General features: G+C 53.6%; 1 protein-coding gene across 9 annotated transcripts in view; it reads left to right on the top strand.

The window, feature by feature from the left end:
* DAB2IP (DAB2 interacting protein) overlaps window positions 1–13,870 on the top strand; it is a 186,933-nt gene that overhangs the window by 106,497 nt on the left and 66,566 nt on the right. Inside the window, exon 1 of one of the 9 annotated variants that reach the window (XM_053204689.1) lies at window positions 12,172–12,196. The exons of the other annotated variants lie outside the window; for them this stretch is intronic. The gene's annotated coding sequence lies outside the window, so the exon portion shown is untranslated. Of the gene's footprint in view, window positions 1–12,171; window positions 12,197–13,870 lie in introns of those variants that run through there. 9 annotated transcript variants of the gene reach the window in all.

Genomic DNA, 13,870 nt, shown 5'->3' with positions numbered 1-13,870 from the left:
GGCATTGTTTCCCGGGCGGCGCGGTGCCCGGCGCTGGGGACCGAAGTGGCGCCTCCACCCCCAGGACCCATCCCCCTGCCTCTGGAGCCCCCGGGTGTCCGATACAAAAGGCATTTTCGGCTGGGTTTTGCCGAGACTCAGTGGTGAGGAAAAGGGTGAACATCTGGAGGGGAGGAGCAGGGGGCTGGGCCGCTTAGGGGGCACATCTGCTCTAAGTAGGGCGCGTGCTCCGCTGGGGGCTGGGGTGAGCACAGGGGGCAGTGCCGGGGCTCTGAGCTCAGGGGCATCGCCTGAGGCTAGGGGAGAAGGGCCTCGTCCTCTCCAGCCTGGGCAGCTGCTTGCCTCCCTCACCTCTCCACTCCCAGGGGTGTCTCCTGTTCCCTGTTTCCTTTTCCTGGGCAAGCCTGGAGCAGGTGTGGAAATTCCAGGGGGAGGTGGCTTGTGGGGCAGAGGAGGAGAGGGAGAAGGTGGTTCAGCCTGCTCCCAGTCACCAGCAACAGAGCAGGCTTCAGCTCGCAAGGGCAAGCCATCCTGTCCGTGTTCCGGGGGCACTGGGCAGACACGGTCCCTTGGGGCCCAGGTCCCCCTCCGTGAGCGGTACCAGCCACGGCACCTTTCCACTTGGGCACAGGCACAGTGATGGATTCCGGTGCCAGTTAGAACACGTCCCTGCTTGGCTAGTGGAGGTGAAAGAACAGGCAGGCACCGAGGAGCCTTTTCAGCATTCAGCCCCGACATCTCAGGCCCCTGGCATCTGCCTTCATAGGGCTGTGCCCCTGTGTATGATTGGCAAGTTGGCACTCCCTGTAGGGGAGGCACAGGTAGAATAAAAATGTCTCTCTCCTTCCCGTTGGCTCCAGCAGGCAGAGGAGTACAAGTTATAGCCCAACTCCTGCCCAAGGTTGAGTGGCTGTTTGACTGACCCCTAGCATCTTCCTGGAGAGTACCCCTCCCACCCCTTGGGAGAATCACTAGACCTTTAATTTCCATCAGCCCAGAGGTGCTCTCCAATGCATCCATCCCCACTGCTGCCTGCAGCTGGTTTCCTGCCCCAGCTGCCAAGCCCAGCCTGAGGCAGGACCCTCAGCCTTTTTCTGATGGCCGTGGTGCCCCAGGGGACCAGGCGTGCCCTGGCAGGAGGATGCGGCCAGGCCAGAGCTCAGCGCTGGGTGCAGCCACTGCGTCTTTGAAAATCTCGCTTCCCATCTTTGTTATTGTCTGGGCGGCAGGCCACCCGGTTTGCTGCCTTCCTCCCTCTGCCAGCCCCTGCCTCCGGCTTTCTCCCCCGGGAACATGCCCTTCTCTGCGCTTTCCTTGGCGGGGGTCAGGACCCTGTGCACCCGCATGCGGGGGCTTGTGTACGTACCCCGTCTTGTGTGCATGTGTTGGTTGTCTGGGGAGCTGGAGAGACAGCAGGCGTCCCGGCCTCTGAGTGTGTCTGCCCTCCCGGGAGCAGACAGTGTGCATGCCATGTTTACGTCCCTCCAGCGGGAAGCCTGCACCAAGAAGCCGGCAAGTGCTGGCCGGCAACCCGGCCTCCTGCCTGGAGGTCGGGGCATGGCCCAGGTGACCTCGAGCAGCTCCTGCCCATCTTGGTCTCAGGTCGGGTCAGCCTTGCCACATGTCTGAGGGGCAAGGAGTGGGGGGTTGTCGGGAGTGAAACTATAAGCCCGTTTCTAGAAACGGTGTGAACAGTAGCAGTTGGAGCAGAATGTCACTGGCAGTGGTGTGGAATTGTCTTATTAATTTTCTATAAACAAAATCTGGCTTGGTGGCTTCTCTGGCACAGGAGAGGAGCCCAGATATCTCACGGACAGGCAGAGAGACTGAGTTTGAAATCCCTCGACCCAGCCTTGGAGCTGAAATAGGCTTTGTCAGGACTGGGATCTCCTGTTTGCTGCTTTGCTTAGAAATAACAGATTTATCAGCTGCTCCGGGGATGGAAGGGCAGATATTTCTCTGGGGCAGGTACTTCTCTGGGGGCAGTCCCTGGAGTCGTCCTGTTTAGAGTTGACTAAGTAAAACCAACTCTGGTGACCCCCCCCCCCCCCCCCCCCCCGCAAAAGAAAAGACCGTTCATGGTCAAACCTGGGTGAATGGAGAGGAGCCTCCCTCTTCTCTGATGTGGTGTGGTTGTGCTCTTGAAGGCTGGGAAGACAGAATGGGCTGCCTTTGGCTCGGCTTAACAGTGAAGAGAGGGGGTGGATCCTGGCTCCATGGGACCCCATGGGGGTAAGTGCAGGAACGGGAAGGAGGGTGGGAGCTTCTAAGGTGGTGAGTGGGAGCCCTGGTCCCCATGGCTTCCCCTTTCGATAAACAGCACAGGGCACTCTGGGGCGGCCACTTGGGTTCAGACTTTGGGTAACGCTGTCTGCTTTAGGGATGCTAAAGTGGCTTTGTTGCACGCTGTCTGCCTGTGTTCTGTAAACTGCTGTGTTGTGGAGGTTATTTTTTGTGCTGGAATTCTCTCATCTGGAGGCTGGAAACCAGTTGGTTCTGTGCTAGGATCTTTGGCTCCCTGGGAAAGGAGTCTGGCTCAGGGGTGGGGACACTGAGCCAGGCTGGTTGGGGGAGAGGGCTGATGTCTGGTTGTGAGGCTGGAGTCAGGCCAGCCAGGGCTTGCTGGGCACAGCTGGGCTCTGGGGGTCTCGAGAGCCACAGGACAATTTGAGCCTTTGTACTTATTTTCCTGAGATGGTTTAGGGGAGGTTTCTAGCTGGTCTCCCAAATCTCTGGCCCCCTTAGACACTCATTTCTTCTTCAGAGGTTTTTGAAGTGTGCACCAAGGACAGGTGATCATTTCTCCTGGATAACAGAAATGAATGCTGCTCAGGGATTTTCCAGGTGAAAGGTGTGCTGGCAGAAGCATTTTTGTTTTGCAGGCTGGAAATGTTGCCGCTTCATTTACAAGGCTGTTTTAATGTTGGTAAAAGCCATCCAGGATGTGGTGTTTCTGTCTTCCCAGAAGATAATTTCCAAGTCACTCATTTATTAATGTTCCTGAGTAGCTAGGAGGGTCAGCTGGCAATATTGCAATTTCTCCCTGCCGCTGTTTCTGGGTGACTCTGGCCCCACACAGGCTCTGAGAGCGTGCCCCCTCTGGCTCCCAACCTGTCCCCCTACCCCTGTAGTTACTCTGAAGTGGCTGTCCCCATGCCCCTTCCCATTCTTCCCAGTTGGCCCAGTGCACAGCTGGTCATGTAAATGTGGGCAAGCCAGGTGCAGGTATGCGAGGCTGCTGTGTGCAGAGTTGGAGATTGATGACCCCTTCTCAGGAATATTGCCTGGAGTTCCCACACCTGAAAGTTACCAATGGTGGGATTCTAGTCAGGGTAAGGCTAGCGAGCGAGATACTTGGATATGGGGGTGGGGGCTTTCAAGAACCCGCAACTGGCTCTAAGTAGGCAGGAAACAGTTCCGCCCCTTTGGGTAAGGCAGCTCTTGGAGAGGGGAGAGGAAGCTTAATGAGAAATGGGATCTGTTTCCCTGCGTTAGTTGTTGACAGTAGGTGCAGGAGAGGCTGGGCATCAAGGCTTGGCCTTTCTTGCCTCCCTCCCTCCCCTACCATAGACAGGGAGCGCCTGGTCCTCTGCCTTCCCTTGGGTGACGTCGAGATGATTGTGCAGTTTAGACAGTTTCCGGGAATAATGGGAAGTATGTGATCTTTGGCTTTGAGGCCAGGCGTTCTTGGGGCAAGTCACATAACCTTCCTGAGCCTCAGTTTGCACATCTGCAGAATGGGCCTCACGATGATAGTGTCGTTGGATACGTTAATGTTAATATATCCAGCACGTGTTTAATAGAAAGTGTCCTGTTCAGTGCTGTTTCCTTAGCAACTAACACCAGGTCTTGCACATTTCTTAAATGTTTCTAAAATTTTATTAAATACATAATAACATGCGAAAGAGGCGAGACTAGCATGTTGTAGGTTTTCAGTAAGGAGTAGTTAACATTGGTGGGGGGAAGGTTACCTCATTTTGTTAAGCCTCATTTTCTCATCTACAACGTGGGAATAATAACTAGCAATCATGCTGTGCTCTGAGGTTCAAGAGAGATACTGGATGTTGCTGCCCCTTGAAAGGTAAAAAGGGCTGTACAGAGAATCGTTATTACCTTGAATGCAAGAAATAGCCAGGCAGAGTAACCCTTGTTCCTGTCTATACCAGGGAAAGCAAACTTCTCCTATATGTGTTTTAAAAGTCCGTTTTAAAAGTCCATTGTTCCATTTTACGTTTGCCGTGTACTTGTTTTTAATTATTTAAGTATTTAGGTAATGTCTAGTATTTCTTTATCCAAAACGATGCTGTTATTTAAATCCTTGAATATTTCTCTTTGTTCACATCTCTGATTGTTCCTATAGGATAAAGTCTTAGAAATGGAATTACTAGGTCAAAGACTATTAACAGTTTGAGGCTTTTGCTAAAAATGTCCCCCCACTGAAAAGCCTATAGTAATTTACACTCCTCCAGTGATTTTTGAGATTCCCCACCTGTTTCCTGACACCCTCAAACACATTGGGTGTCATCATTAAAACAATCTTTGTCACTCAAATGGGCAGAAAAATGGCATTTCTTTGTTATTTGCATTTCTTTGCTTGTTAGGGATTGAATATTGTTTTCCTGAGTTTAATGGCCAGTAGTGCTGCTGCTTCTGAGTCTTGTCTCACCCTGTCCTTTGCCTTCCGAACGTTCTGGCAGGCCCCTTGCAGGATTCTTGGTTGCCCTTTTGGCTCCCCTCGGCTCTGAGAGGCCCCATGTAGGTGGATCTTTGTTAAATGGGCTTCTGCTTTCCAAGAAATATGGCAGGCAATTCATTAATTACCTGCAAGGAAGGCTCACCCAGCTCTCCTCTCCCTTCTCCTTCCCTCCCCTCCAGAAGGGAATCAGACTTAATTCTTAATCCGATAATTATCATAAGGTGGCGTGGCATTTGCACAGCACTTTGAGAGGTCTTCTGCCCTGCAAGGTAGATGTGCAGTGAAAGCGCTGTCAGATTCACGGAAATTGAGGCACGCATTCACAGGCACAGAGGTGGGACCATCACAGAAGCCAGCCTGGTGACAAGGTCCCATCCTGCCTGCAACATTGTACTTGGAGCTTCATGGGCACCTTTGGCTGGAGGGTGGGGGGTTGGTGGCAGGGCTGACCAAGGCCCCGCACATAAGCGCATGATTCTGAGCCTCATCTCCAGAGAGGGAGGGGAAAGCCATAGAACACGACCTGGACGTAGGGAAGAACCAATTTATTTTTTGCTTTCTCATTTTTATCGCCCTCCTTTTAGATCTGTGGCTCCCTCGTGTATCTTCCAGAGATCCGAGCCGGGCAATATTTTTAGGAACAGTGGAAATTAGCTAGTGAGAATGTGATCATCCCAGGCTGGGGTTTCAAAGGCTGGAGAAGCCTTTCTTTGTACAAGCATGTAGGCCTGTGTACATCTGTGCGTGCGTGTTTTTGTATGTCTTGCAGGTACACACGTGCCCTCATGAAGGTGTGTGTGCGTTATATGTGAATGTCCTTGCACACGTCTGCATTTGAAATGACTAGTCACATGTAAAGCATTTGGAACAGTCCCTGGCACTTCGTATTAGGTTGGACCATATGAAGTGGCCGTTTTTGTAGGTCGAATATGGGCATACGACGGTTCACTCTAATAAGTGCTTACTGAGCATTGACTGCTATCGTTGCTGTCCGTTTTCTTACGTGTGCATGTCTACCGCTGTGTGCACGTGAGTTTGTATACACCGTGTCACGCTGTGTGTATAGTGTGTTGTATGTTTGAGCTCTCACGTGTGCAAATCTGTGTGCAGTTTCTGTCTGGGTGTGTGGCCAGTGACCTGGTCACTTTTGTGAACCAACTGCCCAACTGCTTGGAGAGAGCCTCAGGGCTCAGCATATACCTGGCTGCAGGACAGCTGTCCCCTTAATCTCCTTGTGCCTTTAGGTGCCAGCAGAGTCCAGGCCTGGGGTGCCATGGGGGCCTGTGGCATTCTCATTCTCCACAAGTAACCCTGCCCATTTCCAGGCCCCCACATCTGAGGATATGCAGATTGACTCTTTAATGGAATTCCTTTGCAAAATACTACTTGAACCAGAAAGTTAATTACCAGGCTTTAATTAATGGCTATTTTAGAAGGCCACAGAAGAGAGCTGGAGATCATAGGGAGACTGGAAAGGCAAGAAGGAAAACATTCAGTGCCCCTGGCTGGCTTTGGTGACTCCTTCCCAGGTAGAAGGGCACACTTTGCTTTTTCCCTGCTGTGACCTGCCAGCCCACCCCACTGTGGGGACTGGCTGTGGGTGAGGGAAGGGGTGCCCCTGTATGAAGAGATGGTCTTTTGGCCATCAGGCCGTCCATCTGTGAGGAGTGGCCTGGGCCTCATTCCCGGCCTGGGGGTGGGGTGTTGTGAGTAGCTGTGCAGGGCCAGCAACCCCAAGCCCCAGCCCTCTGAAACCTCTGCACAGCCAGGTAACATTGCCCAGGCCTGAGCCATGGGAGGGACGCTCACTGGCCAGTCTGCCTTGAAGAGTAACCTCTTCCCTACTTCTCCGGGGCCTTTGGGCTGCTCCCTGCAGCCCTCCACCCCCACCCCTTCCAAGAGCCTAAGAGCCTGAGGCAGCTTCCTGCAGGGCCCAGTCTCTCCCTGGGCCAGCTGCCTCCTCTCTCTCTGCCCCCCACTCTGCTCACCAGTGTTCGGTGGGGGGAGTCCCCTGTGATCCAGCCCACCCACCTACCTCCCAGGACCAGCTGAAAGCTCAGAGGAGATTATTGTGAAGGAAAGGATGTGGGAGATCCCCCTCCCAGCTGGGAGTGCCGGGAAGGGTGGCCTGTGTTAGCTTCCCCTCCTGAGGCAGAGGGAATCTCTGTCCTCTGTGGGTACGTGTGGGCGTGAGCTTGTGGGTGGACGCACAGTGTCTTGCGCGTACCACAGGGCACAGCCTTGGCTGCCTGCCGTGTCTTGTCTGTAGGCCACCCCACATGCCACACCTGGGCATGCACACATAAGAACTTCTCTAGCATTTGGAAAGCCACCAGTTGTGCACCAGAGGTCCCCTCTGAGTGGACCAGAGGAAGGAGAGGGAGGCAGGATGACATGGGGATATGTTTTTTGGGAAAAAATCTCCCCGGGTGCTGTGTGTCTGTCCAGTGAATATTGTATAAGCTTCGGTTGTCTAAGAGGGGAGGGGCCAGAGGGCAGCCTCAAAGCCCTGCCCTGTAAAGGTTCTCCCAAAGGCAGCCTGAGCACGGCTTTGCCTCCTCCGCCCCCTTGTACCTTGGCTGCCAGGGGCCAGCCTGGAGCAGACGGAGTGCAGGAGTTATGGGAACTTGGCTCCCAGGCCTGGCTCCATTGCTAACTCAGTGTGATCAGCCTCAGAAAAGCCACTGGAGCCCCCTCAGCCTGTCTTTCCATCTTTCAAGCGGGGCTCGTAGGACAGGAATTGGCCGAGATAGGTGGGTTTCACATTTCTCTGCATCAGATGCCTTGTGAGGTTAGTTATTCCTTGTCATGATGACTCCCCCTCCTCCCTTTTCTGGTGGGCAGTCCCCGTCAGGGAGCTGAGGGGCTCTTCTCTGGCTCCTATCCTCGCTGGCTCTGGCCACCTCCCAGTCAACCCTGCACTGTCACCTGCCTGTTGCCCTGACCTTTCCCACACCCTCAAGGCCCTTGTTTGCAGGCCTGGCTTAATTGAAAAGAGCACATTGGGCAAAGATATAGATGCCACCCCAGCAGCACGGGCCCTAATTTGATGCGACGTTGTCGTGGGGAGTTTTCATACCGAGGGCAGTGAATTAGTGCAGCGGCTCCCTGTGCCCACCGACTAAGGGGAAGTTAATTTCATGCCCTGTCTTTTTGACATTTGTAATCAAAGCTTTATATTGCAGCTGCAGACTGTTAGCACGTGGAGGATGTATGAGCCTCAATTATTGTTTCTGGCTAGGGAGGAGATTGATTAACAGATTGTTCACAGCCCCACCCCTCTACTCTTTATTCCCCTGTCTGCCTCCTTCCTTCTTTTGCAGCTTCCCCAGATTTCATCAGGGAACTCAGCCCCAGAATGAGCTCTGATCGAAACCCTGCTTGTGTCTTAGAAGCTGGGGGCTTGGCCCCTGAGCTGGACCCACCCTGGAGAGGACCCAAATGAAGAGGAATTGCCTGGGACCCCTGATAAAATGCAGATTCTTGGGCCCTGTCCCAAACCTTTCAGAATTAGACTCTGGCAGAGTGTTTGAGAACCACTGCCCAAAGTTGGTTTCTTTTGCAGAGGGGCAGGAATTGTGCCCCAGCTGTGTGCCAGCGACTTGCCTAGACACTGCCCAGGCTATCTTCTTATTGATTCCTTGTAGTGAGAGGGTTTTTGTTTCCCATTTCATAGATATAGAAATAGAAACTCCAAGAGTGGAACATGACTGGCCCAGAATCACACGTTGGGGGACCTCATGCCCTGGCAAGCCGTTCCCTGATTCATGCCTACCATCCCCCCACTATCATGCCACGCCCTTTCTTTTTAAGCTTGTGATACTTTCTGAAATAAGCCTTCGCCTCTTAGAGGAGTGCCAGTAGTTCCCTCTTGTGCTTGCACAGGGCTCCCCTCTGTCAAAAGCTCTCTCACACCAGTGCCCCCCGTCTTCACAGGGTGCTTGCAGCAGTCAGGACACATATGACTGATCTGCATTTTACAGGTGGGCGAGGCTCAGAGAGGTGAAGGGGCAGGGCTGGAGTTAGAACGTGTCTTCTAACTCTGGGCCCAGCGCTTGGCCCACCTGTGCCACCCAGGCCTATTCGTCTTGCCAGCTCTTCAGTTACAAGTGGGGAATCTGAGGTTCAGAGAGGTGTAGCCACTTACCAGGATCAAGCGAGTGGCAGTGATGCAGTCCAGGCCCAAGTCCACAGAGTCAAAGCCCATGGAACAGGACGAGGCAACCTTTCGGGGCTGGACCTATCTTTGGTCCCCACCTGGGAGTGGAAGTCTTTGAGCACAGCCTAGAGGCTCAGGGACGCGACGGCTGTCCATGCAGAGGCCAGGCCTGGTGGGGTGGGCTGCACTCCTGACCCAGGAAACCAGGCACCTGCTGGAGGTTGTGGGAGAAGGATGGAGGCGGGAGGCCAGGGGGGCCTGTGGGGCACGGAGCCAGAATTTGAACCCAGGACTGCCGTAAAGCCCCATCTCCTGCGCTGCCAGGAGCTGAGGAGGTCAATGGTATGTGTGTCTGAGTCAGTCACCTGGTCCAAGGCCCAGCTCCACCCACTGCTTCTCCCTGAGCCTCACTTTCCCCATCTCAACAAAGCAAAAACAAAAGCTAATGTCTCAGTGCAGCTAGTGTAGGGTAGAGTGTCATCCTTCCCAGGCTTTGCGGTGCTGCCTTAAGGTCCTGAGGCCCCTGCAGGTGTCGTAGACGGAGCCGTGGAAGCCGGGTGCGACGACGTGCCTTTCACTCTTGCTCTCCTCCTGGCAAGCTTCTCTTGGTGCTGTGCTGCCCTGCGTGGTCACTCATGATGGGCCAGCCTCCTTACCTGGTGCCTTTCCCTGCATTTTCTCATCTCATCCTTACAACGGCACTGGGAAAGAGAGGAGCTATTACTGTCCCCATTTTACGGAGAGGAAAATTGAGGCGCAGAGAGACTGAGTAGTTTGCCGACGTCATGTAGCTCGTAAGTGGCAGAGCTGGGATTCAAACCCAGGCAGTCTGACTGTATAAAGGCCCGCCATCAACCACTCTTCTGCATGGTCTCTGCTTATAACGCTCCGTTTTACAGACTACATGCCCAGTCAGTAACATCATCAGTCAACTACCTGCCATTTACGAAGCGTCTTACCTCATGCCAGGCATTGTGTGTTGTGTGTATGTCATCTCTAATCATCTTGACTACCCTCGTTTTATCCTCCTCCCGTTTTATGGGTGACAAAACTGGCCTCAGAGGGGTAAAACCACTTATCGGGGATTACCCTCATGATGGATTTAGAATCTAGCTTTCTTTGGACTCAAAGCCTGGGCCCTCTCTAGTTCAGCGGCTGATACAATGGGCACGTCCTGTGGGCCAGGCTCAGCACTTCCCTCACACAGCCCATGTGCCGCACACTATTGTCATCCCACGTTTACAGCCAGGAAACAGCAGCCGCGTGGCTGGAACGGCAGAGCCAGGATCTGAACCCAAGTAGTCTGGCGCCCAAGTCCGTGCTCTTAACTACTGCCCAGTATTTTCCTTCTCCCTATTTTACAGATGAGGAAACTGAGGCTCTGACAGGTAAAAGCCACTTGTCCTGAGTGAGACAGCAAGTGATGGCAGAGATCGGATTTGCACCTAGATCTTTCTGGATTGTTTTATTGTCTCCCACCTGAGAGAACATGACAGCCACCCGTGGGGGCTGCAGGAGTATCTCAGGGCCACCGGGGGCTCTGCAGGAGGCTGAAATGGGTGCTGAAGTCTGAGGTGGTGGTGGCATGGAGGCAGGCCTTCCTCCTGGCCTCAGTTGGCGGGGAGGGTCTCCAGAATGTGAGGGTACGGCCGGCTTGGTGACGGTCCCCTGCATTTGTACTTAATCAGTGATGATACGTGTCTAGTTCCGTGGGCCTCTCAGGGTTCTGGGCTCCCATATTTCTCTTCCTCTTGGCAGAGCTGATGAGCTGTGGCTGCATCTACAGATCTATTGATTTGTAATGCTGGGTGAGGCCGGGCAGGTGGAAGAGGTCACGGGCAGGCTAACTGGCCTTGCACAGCACTTCCTATTCCACCCTGGGTCAGCACATGGAGGTGAATTTCATCGTTGCCCAGGAGGGCGAAGGGGAAGCAGAGTGATGGTGGAAGGCGGGCAGGGCCTCCCCAGACCAGCCTTTGTTCTGGACCTCTGGCGCGGGTGGGGGGGAGTCTGGTGCCGATGGGGCCGCGCTCCTGATGGACAAGGCCTGTGCGGACCTGAGAAGGTGCTGGGCATAGCCGCCAGGCCTCAGGGAGGCGGCCGGAGGTTGATGCGGGCAGTGACGGTGCCCTGGCAGGAGTTCTGCCAGGAGCCCCAGGCAGCCTGCCTGAGATGGTCTTATCCAGGTGTCCTAGGACGTGAGGTCTGCGCTTCAGATGGTGGCTGTTGATACGAATGATGAGAACCTACTCTAAGGGGTTTCAGAATCCGGGGTGATGGCGCTGGCGGGGGTGTTAGTGAGCAGTCTGGCCAGAGGTTCTCAGACTCAGTTCCTGGAGGTGAGACTAGGTATTGTCCTCTCCAGTGGTTGTGGACATCCTGGCTCTGGAGGACGCTTTGATCCAGGACACTGAAGGCCCATAGAGGTCCTATAAAGAAATCCGTTTCACCTCCATTAATCCGGAGCTTCCTTTCCCCACCCCCCACCCCAGGGGCATGTGCGGAGAAGTAGTGTTCCGCCAAACTTTCTTGGGTAAATGCTAATTTGAGATGTTACCTCTCCTCAGAAGCATGCTCTTAAGAGGGACCTTTGGAAGTATTCCAGGCCTTTAGAAACGATAGGAGTAAGCTTTGAACGATGGCATTGCTAGCCCAGCAGGTGGCATGGGGTTTGTTTTTTGGAAAAAAAATCATCTCCGGGTTTTCCAAATCATTCCTCAGAGCAGCTACCAACACTCCTATGTGTAGGATGGGCCTGGTTCTGGTCAGAGTTTTCTGTGGGCCTGGGGTATGGGGGATTTGTTTCCTCTTTTGCAGGATGGACGGCTCCTTTCTTGTACCCAGCAGCTTGGGCTCTGGGCGTCCCCATCCCCCTCTGGACTCCTGCAGAAGGCAGCAGCCGGGCAGAGGCTGCCCACTGATTTGCATAATTGCACCGTCCCCTGAATAATTAATAAAGCTCTGTCCTTGCTGGGAGCAAAGACTGCACCGTTATGGATGGGTTCGCCATGGATGGGTTTGCCGGAGTTCTTCCAGGGAGCCAATGGTTCCCGGACTCCTTGGCTTTTCCTGGCATGGAGTCCCCCTAGAGAGAGGAGAGGGCACGGGGTTGTGTGTGTGGTGGTTGCGGGGGGGGGGGGGGGGGGGAGGGTGGTTCCTCGTGATGCCTGTAGCATCACAATGGGCGGGGCTGGTAATGCATCTGCTCCTTTCTTCCAGGATCCACAAACAGGATCTCAAGCACACAGACGATTTGGAATTCTGTATTCTCTTGCTTTCTGTGGTCCCACAAACTCTTCTCTGAAACATCAACTGTTGTAGAGACTTAGCTCTCTTTCCAGGTAGGCTGGAGGAACCACTACTGACCCAGGGGGTAAGGGCCGCGGTGGTGAATTCGAAGGCAGGAGCAGGGGACAATGAGGCATTTCTGCGTGAGGTCTTTTTTCGTCATCGGCCCCTCCAAGTTTCTGGGCTTGTTAAAGTCAGGAGGAGTTTGAGAGTGACTTGTATTTGAGGTTAAGTCCGTTTTTATGTAGTTTAACAGAAATGAATTTTCCCTCCGCAGATGTGGTCTTGCCTCCCTGGCGTGCTAGAAAGGGAGGTTGAGGGCTGGGTCTGCTCCTGAACTGTAGTTGACATTGGGGAAGGTCCTATAGTTTTTCCAAGCCAGGGGTGTCCTTGAAAGGCCTTGGTCTCTTCCCAGCCTCCTCTAATCATTGTCCAAATCTTCTGCAGGAGTGTTTCTCAAACTGGTTTCCACAGAACACCACATTCTCATAGATGTTGATGGGTGCTTAACTCATTAAGGGAAGAGGGGATCCCATAGTTCAGACAGGCCAGGGAAACATCCGGTAAACCAGAGCCAGCAGGTTTCTTTAGTGCTCTAGCCCTGGGAGCCTTTAACATGCTGAGCGTACAACAGGGCATGTAGGATGTCTGCTCCCCATTGACACAGACTGTTCCGGGGTCTGTTTGCACACGTGCAGTCATGGGGAGACGCCCATGCCATTGCTGGCCGTGCCAACTCTTGGAAACCTCCCCCTTTGTTGAGCTTCCTTAGCCAGCATTTATGTGGCACTTTAGCATTAGCATTTGGCCCCCATACCAGCTAGAGAGGTGGCAGGGATCATCCCATTTTACAGATAAGGAAACTGAAACTCAGAGGGTGATTATCTTACCCCAAGACACCTAGATGTTGATAAAGTGTGCATTTAAAGCCACATCTGCTAGCTGGACCTTTAGTTTTTTCCTGTGGCCACAAGGAAACCATTTGCTCCATATAAAGGTCAGTATGTTGGTTGGCATTGGTCCTTGGGACCCTGGGGACCTGTTCCTCTCATAGCCCCCCTGCTAGCTTGGTTGGAGTGAGTTTCTGGGAGTGAGAAGGGTTTTATAGCATCCTAGCTGTGGGGCCTGTGTTTGGAGCCAGATGCCGATATGGGCATAAAACTACCAGGTGTCCCACTCCTCAGACCATTCCTGACTCTTCTCTTCCACCTTCCCTTTTGACGGGGTGGGGATATTAGAAGTGTCCCAGGAGCTGGGTAGGCCCTTGTCCTAAGCTGGTGGTGTTGGTTGAGGGGTGGAGGAGGGCAGGTCTTTCTGAGAGCCACAGCCCAGGCCTGATGGCTGGCTAGGGGCAGCCTGGGGTGAACCTGTTTATAGCCGCTCGGCTTAGAGGCTGACCGAGGCCGAAGTGTGACTCCAGGACCTAGGCCAACTGTTTTATGTCTCAGGAGTCTCCTTGGGTCACACCGTGAAAGGGACTACATTGCCCCTAGTGGCACATCCACCTTGTTCCCATAGAGAGCAAGCCACCACGAGGACACCCCGATGAACTGAATTTTGCTCTGCTGGCGCACGGACCCAGGCATGGATCTGGCTCCCTGTCTCCCTGTGTGATTAGGAAAAGTCACCTGATCTCTGAAACCCGGTCCCCTCATCTTTAAAATGGATGTGATAATGGTGCCTGCCTCCTAGGGTTCTGAGGTCACACGGGATCACGTACGTCACAT

This window comes from Acinonyx jubatus, chromosome D4 (genome assembly GCF_027475565.1).
Source record: "Acinonyx jubatus isolate Ajub_Pintada_27869175 chromosome D4, VMU_Ajub_asm_v1.0, whole genome shotgun sequence".
Taxonomy (NCBI): domain Eukaryota; kingdom Metazoa; phylum Chordata; class Mammalia; order Carnivora; family Felidae; genus Acinonyx; species Acinonyx jubatus.
This window is presented reverse-complemented; position numbering and strand designations above follow the sequence as displayed.